This window comes from Quercus suber, unplaced genomic scaffold, assembly GCF_002906115.3.
Source record: "Quercus suber isolate HL8 unplaced genomic scaffold, Cork oak 2.0 scaffold_94, whole genome shotgun sequence".
Classification (NCBI taxonomy): Eukaryota; Viridiplantae; Streptophyta; class Magnoliopsida; order Fagales; family Fagaceae; genus Quercus; species Quercus suber.
Genome location: NW_027069559.1, coordinates 750,909 through 759,386, shown reverse-complemented (window position 1 = coordinate 759,386; position 8,478 = coordinate 750,909). Strand labels below are relative to the sequence as shown.

The window sequence follows — 8,478 nt, the reverse complement described above, 5'->3', positions numbered from 1 at the left end:
ATATTGCTTTTCATATGAATACACAGATTTATAATCAACACTTGTATAATCTAGTATATCATAATAGTCATTAGGAAACCATAAATCAATTAATACCTTTTTCATTCTTTGCCAAGAGCAGATTGGATGCTTACCTCGTCGCTTTCTATCAATTTGAATGTCTTCCCACCATTCTTCTGCTTCATTGTCTAATTTATTAGATGCAAGCCGCACCTTTTCTTCATCACAAATCTTCCAAAAATTAAAATATTCTTCTAAATCAAGAAGCCAGTCAATAAAATCCATCTTACACATATCTCCGTCAAAGAATGAAATTTTCTTGTAGTTAGGAGTGCGTCTTTGAATATATTGAACATTGTTGTTGTGAGATGATTTCCTAGCAAGACGAGTAGCAATCTTTTGCTGGATTTCACCCATAATTTTCTGACTCTTTTCATGAAATTGTTGCTCATAACGAGCCTCTTCACGAAACTTGAGGAACTCAGCCCTAGTGAGGACTAGGTTGTTGACGTCGTCACTGCCGTCATTGTTGTGGTGGTTACCGTCTCGCCGGTTAGCCATCAGACCAGGGTAAGTCAAGACTCTGATACCAACTGATGTCGCGGAAGCCTGAAGAGAAGCACACACGATGCTCTCTTGATGAAACAGAAACTAAACTGTTAGTTCCTGGGTAGTAAACCTCGAATCCACGAGGGGTTCCTTGAATCCACAAGGTGATAGGTTTGGAATCCACCAGAGAACACAAAAGACACAAGTCTGAATTTTTATTGATAATAAACTATAAAAAAAACGTTTACAGACTTAGAGGCCTATTTAAGGGCTCCTTAAAACTTGACATACAAGAAAATATAATCTAAAATAACTCCTAATTGATACCTAACCATAACGTGAACCAAATTTGACCTAAAAAGTATTAAATGCACCTAAAAACAAGGAAATAAATCACCTAAACCTAAAATAACGTTTTTTTTACATAAAAATACCAAAAATAATAAATTACAATAATTAAATAGGAAATTGTGTCCTACATCACTATTGATTCTCCTCTTGTGGCTACCAAAAGTGTTTGTTCTGCCATATGACTTGTAATGAATAGATTAGACAACCAATCTTCAGTAACCTTGAATCTTCTCCCAATTTATCAGTCAACAGCCATTTAGGCTGCCAGATCGCTGCTGCTCAATCCTTCTGGGGTTCACAAGTTCAAGATATTAGCTCTTTTTTTTTTGTCAAAATTGTTAATCCATTGTCCTACTTCATACCAAAAATTTGGTAAAACCATAATGTAGGTAACTTCACATACAATGAGTATTTGGGGAGATGCAGTGATGGAGCATGTATAGCTTATGGTACTCTCACATGCACACACCAAAAGGGTACATTGAGCAAAGAAATGAGAAAAAAATAAAAATAAAATAAGGGGTTTCAATTTGGCTTGATTAAACGATGCTCAAAATGCTGCAAAGACAATGTACAAGAACATGAAGTTGCAAATTCAAGGAATCAAAATATGACAGTTTCAATCGATCGAAACTTAACTTCGATCGATTGAAAGTCAATTTCCAGAATTAGTATTTCAGCCCATTAAACCCAGCAAGTGATTAGGGTTTTAGTCCAACTACACTTAATACTTAAGTGAAACCCTAATGCACGTATTCAAAGACTATGGAGTTGCTTATTTGAGATTTAAAAGGTTCTTTGCCTTTTCATTTCAAAGTCACTATTGGAAATCAATCTACATACAATCTGTACTAGTAGATTTGGAGTTGCTACAAATCAATCATCAAAGATGTTAGATCTAAACCTTCAAGTGTGAACTTAGAGTCGTAGACTGGATGTCTACATTGGAGAAAACCTTTAAGAGTGATCTAGGAGTCGTGGATTGAAGGTTCATGTTTAGAACACATCTATATCAGAGACGTTTGTGGGATTCAAAACTCAGTTTGGTAATTGTAGTTAGATTTACAACAAATAGGGTTATTTTGACTGTAAATCTCTATTTGATAGTGGATTTGTTCATCTTGGGATTGGCCCCCCCAGGTTTTTCCTATGAAACTAGTATGGTTTCATTGGTTTATTGAGTCATCATATCTTGTGTTATTTAATTTTCTACACTTGCATGATATTGATATTTTTTTGGTTAACTTAAGACTTTCGTAATAGACCTAATAACAACTCAGCCTTAAACTGGTTAGTTACTGTTGTTGAGAGGGGTCTAAATCTAACACCTTTATTTTCTTAAAAATATCACAATTATCACTGAGTTTTACATAGAAATTTTTGGTATTACCACTCTTCTCTCAAGTGATATTCCACCCTGTGCCTTGACATGGTCCATAAGTGACATGGGGAGGAAGTTTTTGTTGGCTCCTTGGAATTGAACCTTACTCGTATCTTTTTACAATGAGTTCTTGAACTTGTGATATGTGGATGGAATTATTTACAATGAATACATGGAGAAAAATGGTCTTTCAGAATATATTTCAACTAGCTGGAAGGACTCACCTCCTGAATATTTGGAAAATCTAACATAGCTGATATGGAACCACCCTGAAGCTATCAAGCACATTGACAATTTGATGTAGTAAGAGCATACACTTTTAGTTCCCATTATTTTGTGGAGGTTAACATAATTTTGCCACAAGACATGCTTCTGAACAAAGCACACAATATTGGTGAGTTACTGCAAGAGAAGCTGTAGCAATTGCCTGAAGTTGAGAGAGCTTTGTGCATATAGATTTTGAGCATACTCATAAGCCTAAGCATAAGACCATGGTTTGATGATGATCTTCGTAATGATCAGATCTCAGCTCAAAGCACAAAAGCCTTCAAATGATTTTTAGATTCAAATAATATGTGCTTCAATTTTATTGTTCTACAAAACAGAGAGAATAGAATTTTAACATCTTACAGCATAATATCATTAGACAGTTGATCTTCTGCTAATTTGTAAGCATTTTCTTTTAATGTGAGTGAATAAAACTTTGGATGTCTTACGAGATAAAATTATGTAGTAAGCCCTCATTTTATTGTTCTTGTCAAATTTAATTGTGGCTACTAAAACTGTTATTCTGCTGCATGACTTGAAATGAGTGTTTAAGACTTGCTATTGTCAAGTATGTTGAATTCCCTAAAAAAAAAAAAAAAAAAAAAAAAGGTATTGCAACAGCCGTTCAGGCTGTCGACGAGAGATCTAGTGGTTTGAGTTCGCTTTTTTTTTTTTTTTTTTGGTTCATTTCCTCTCTTAGTAGTTTTTGTTTTTGGGTATTTGTTTGAGGATTAATATGTAAATATGTCCATAAATGATAAATGGAGTTTTGTTCCTCTCTCAACAGTTTTTTGTTTTTAGGTATTTGTTTGAGGATTCAATATGTGAAAATCGGAGTGAATGTTGTGTTGATGTAAAAAATTGTCCTTAAATGAATCAGAGTTTTGTTTCTTCCATAAATGATAAATGAAGTTTGAGGATTTAACTGATAACAATGTTGATTGATTTGTGTTTTTGTTTGTGTTTGTGCTTGGGGTTTTTTTTTTTTTTTTTTTAAATAAGATTGGGTTGGATTGGGCTGCCACAGAATAGGCCCAGAAGTGGCTGGATGGGGCCCGCAGAGACTCGACGGGCCGGGTTTGGGGCTTAAAAAAAAGACCTGTTTATTAAACGGGCTAGGTCCGAGTTTCAAGGAGGACCCACAAGTCGGGTCTGGGTATCAAAAACTTGGCCCGAACCCGACCCATTGCCATTCCTATCCACTAAACACAATGAGTTAAAAGTAATTTTCAAACAATTATTCTAGAGGGGACTAGAGAGGCTGATTTGAGACACTCTACACAATTTGCAAACTTGTTAATCTGTGATCATATTACTTATATTGCAATCACACATGTACAAATTGTGTTAAAATGTGTGTGACAAAGTTTGCATCCCAATACTATTTGTAATTACAAATCTCTCTTGTTATATCACGGGCTATCATCACCTTTCACACATTTTTTTTTTTTTTTGGTAAATGACGCTTGGAATTAACTAACAAACAACAAGTCTATTACAACAAACAAGGCCAACTTTATCTCTAGCCAGAGTTTTAGCCACCACATCCGGTGGTTTAAACAAAAAAAGAAAATCAATTACATCAAGATCAGCTCCCATCCTTGCAAGCCGGTCAGTGCAACCATTTGCTTCCCTGAACACGTGCACCACTGAAGAGCTAGGGAAGGTCTGAATTAGGTCCCTGCATTCAGAGAGAAGAGGTTCAAGCATTAGATTGATCATAGAAGGTGTTGAAACAAGCTGAACAATGAACTCAGCATCCATTTAAATACAAATGTTTTCAATTCCCATTTTTTTTGCCATGGTAAGCCCATCCTTCAGAGCCCAAAGTTTTGTCGCCGTGCTTGAAGTGCTGCCCATCTTACTTACAAACCCACCTATCCAGTCCCCATTGTTGCTTCTCAAAACACCACCCCCACCAACCTTACTCGAGTTTCCATGCATAGTCCCATCTGTATTCAGCTTCACCCAACCCGTAGAAGGCTTGTTCCACTTCACTTGCACCTGCACTCTACTTGTTTGTTTGGGTCATTGGCAACAATTGCAAAGTACTCCACACCTTTTTTTTAATGCATATAGAACTCATATTCTCTGCTACTCTACTTGTCTGAAAAATGGTTTTGTTTCTTTGCAGCCAAATAGTCCATATTGCTTGAGGAAAAAGAATTTTCCATGGTACATAATGTCTTGGGTAGCTGGTGGAAGTCCCACAAAACTTCTTCAGCCAATCTTCCAAATTCAAACCAAAGAAATCTTGGTTATTCTCTTCAAAACCCAGCTCTTTCCACATCGCTTTAGCAACCTTACAATCCCTAAGAGTGTGATTGATAGATTCAGCCCCTTCACTACATAACTCACACGTTGGATCAAGGTTTAACCCTCTTGAACTAAGTACTTCCTTAGTAGGAACGCTGCGATGAGTGCATAACCAAATAAAAAATTTATTCTAGGAGTTGTATGCGTTTTCCACACCCATTGATGAGAGCTAGTGACGGAGTTCAAGAGATTAAACCCTTTAGCTATGAGATATGCAGAATTTAGGGAGAAGGAGCCATCTTTAGAGAAGGCCCAAATAAATTTGTCTTCAAGGGAAGGATTTGTTGCAATGGGAATACCTTTAATTTCTTGAAGGATTCTATTAGGGAGAATGAAAGACAAGCATTCTACGCTATCAATCAAGCTCTTGGTCGGAAGCTTGTCTTCCCCCTCATTCAAAGGGCCTTCAATTTGCTGCCGAAGTGGTCCGGAAGGGAGCCAGAAGTCAGCCCAAGCACTCACACTTTCTCCATTAGCAATAGTCCATCTTAGACCCTTGTTGAAAATAGCCCCTCCCTCCTTGCAAGCTAACCAAATCCGAGAGGCAACTTGATTCCTAGAATTTCCCCTCAAGCGTTGCATGGTAAGATATTTGCAGGGGAGCATTTGAGCCCACGGCATCTCCGGGCTGGAAACAATTCCCCAACAAAGCTTCGCCAATAGAGCTGATTCCTTGCTTTTATGTCAAAGATCTCGAGACCTCTCAAGCTAGTTGGATTTGTGACCTTCTTCCACCCCACAAGATGCATTTTCTTCTTATCCACAGTAGATCCCCAAAGGAAGTCTCTCGCCAATTTGTTTACCTCCTCACATACCTTGCCAGGTAGTTTTTGACACTGCATGATATATTCAGGTATGGAAGTCACTGCTGCCTTGATGAGCACAAGCCTCCCAACCGACGAAAGGCATTTGGATTTCCAATGATCCAACTTGGCTTAGACTCTTTCCACTACAAATTGAAAGTATTTTCTTCTCCTTCCTTTGTGGATTATCGAAAAACCAAGATACTTCCCCAGATTATTAGTTTCCCCAATCCCAATCCGGTTCACAATATCCAACTTATCCTTTTCGGAGACGTTTGGCAAAAAGAAGATTTTGGATTTCTCCATGCTGATTTTAGACTTGAAAGCTTACAAAAATCATCCAAAACCTCCACAACAGCCTCCACATTTCTATCATCAGTTTTGGCAAATAATAGGAGATCATCCGCAAAAAAAAAAAAATGTGGGAGAATCCGGGACCTCTATGAGATGCCTTAATCTTCTTCTAACACCCCTCCTCACACTTCAAATTAATTAAGGTACTCAAATGCTCCATACAAAGGATAAATATATAAGGTGAAATTGGATCACCTTGTCTCAAACCACAAGAAGGGAAAATTTCACCAATCTAATCCCTATTAAAAAGCAATACTACCGAGGTAGTAGAGATGCAACTTAGGATAAGTTCCACTGTGTTCGAATGAAACCCCAAACTCACAAGCATACTCCTCACAAAACTCCATTCCAAGTGATCATAAGCCTTCTCAAGGTCGACTTTGATTATCATGAATCCTTCCTTCCCTTTTCTCCGCTCAATTGTGTAGACTAATTCTAGAGCAATGATCACATTATCGATGCCTCTTCTGCCTGAGATAAAGGCTATTTGGGAGGGTGAAACTAATGAAGGCATGAGGTGTTTCAGCCGATGGACAAGAATCTTAATCACTATTTTGTACATTGTGTTACAAAGGCTAATCGGCCTAAAATGGTTGATGGTTTCCGGCCCAAGTTGTTTCGGGATGAGGACAATTAAGGTCTTATTAAGATGCTTAGGGATTTTCTTTGTTGTAAATATTTTTTTAATTTCAAATTTCATGGACTCTCCCACTATTAACCAAAACCTTTGAAAGAATCCAGCATGAAGACCGTCCGGCCCCGAGGCTTTAAAGGCTTTCGTGGATTTAAGTGCAAATAGGATCTCAGCATCAGAGGGGGAGGCAACCAAGTTGCGGGCTTCCGACTCAGACAAACAATGCCCCCAAATAGGAATACGGTCAAGGGTTTTAAGGCAAACCTCCAGGTCCGTTTTGTATAACCTTTTGAACCCGTCAATAAAAATGTCTTTCACTCTGTCAATCTCATCTTCCCACTCACCATCAGCTTTTAAAATTCGATTGATCCCATTATGGCTCCTACGGATGAGGGTGGTTAGGTGGAAAAAGGTTGTATTTCTCTCCCCTTGGATTAACCAATCAGTTCTTGCTTTAATCCCCCATAGCTCTTCTTCAAATTCATAATTTTCCCCAGCTCTTCAGAAAGCCAAGAGTGCAGGTTAATCAATCTCTGACTAGCATTTTGGGCCAAGGCTTTCTCCACCCGTCCTAATCTAGCCAAAAGAGTTTTTTTTTTTTTTTTTTTTTTTTCCAAAAAATGTTACCAAACTCCTCTTTGTTCCAAATTCTAGCTTTAATGGTGAAGGTATTGATTGCACTACTGACATTGTATTGGTTTCCTTCCCAAGCATCACGGACAATAGGAGGGAAGCTTTCATGGATTAGCCAAATCGATTGGAACCGAAAAGGCCTTTCGCCAGTACGAGACGGAGGGTTATGCAAGGCCAAAAGTAGAGGGCAATGATCCGAATTAATACACGTAAGGTGCTTGACATTGGCCTCAGGGAAGCAAGACTTCCATTCCGAATTCCCCCAGACCCTATCCAATCTGCCTTGAATTAAACCAGGTAGGTCTCTCTTATTAGTCCATGTAAACTTCGGACCCGTGAACCCCAAGTCAATCAAATTACAGTAATTCATACAGCCGGTATATTCCTCAACCCTCCTTCTACAAACCCTATTACCACCCATTTTCTCTTCACCACAGACAACATTATTAAAGTCCCCCATGACTGCCCAAGGGAGGTTATGCCTTTCCGACAAAATTTTTAAGTTTTTCCACAGTAAACACCTTTCTCTAAACTGAGGACTACCATAAATAGAACTTAAAAGCCAGGATTGAGCATGTGAACTAACCTGGACAATAGCATGAATCTCCTGCTCGGTCGCCATCAGCATATCCATGGAAACAAAATCTGATCGCCAAAGGAGCCAAATCCCACCAACATGACCAATAGTTTCCGTGGAAGAAGCCCCATCAAAAGGCAGTCTTCTAATGATCTCATTCGCCCTAGGACCATCAATTATGGTCTCCGTAATCACAAAAATCACAGGTTGATGCCATTCGACCAAGTCCATCACCGTCCTTCTGAATGTGGGCTTCATTGCTCCTCTACAATTCCAGATTAATATATTCATGATCAGATTGGGAGAAATGCGAGAATCAAAGCACGTTGGGGATGGTTCCTCCCCTGTCTCCCTCAATTTCGATGCTTGCCGCAGCTCGTTCCACACCCTGATCACACTCGGAAAGAGATTCACAACATGCCTCAGAATCCCGAATTGAACTTGGTTGCTCAGAATGTTCAGTGTGCATGCTACCGACGGCCTCAAGAATTAGAGGAGTTTGAGCACTAATAAGTTTCCCATTGCCACCATCTCTATTGGCCGATCCAGTAATACTTTCCTTTGTGTAATCACTAGTTCTAGATGAATCTTTTCCAAAGCACTCAGTGATTTT

General features: G+C 38.6%; 1 pseudogene; it reads left to right on the top strand.

The window, feature by feature from the left end:
• Positions 1-2,781, top strand: part of LOC111999459 (metal tolerance protein 10-like) — a 12,184-nt pseudogene extending 9,403 nt beyond the window's left edge.
• The last annotated feature ends 5,697 nt before the right edge of the window (positions 2,782-8,478 follow it).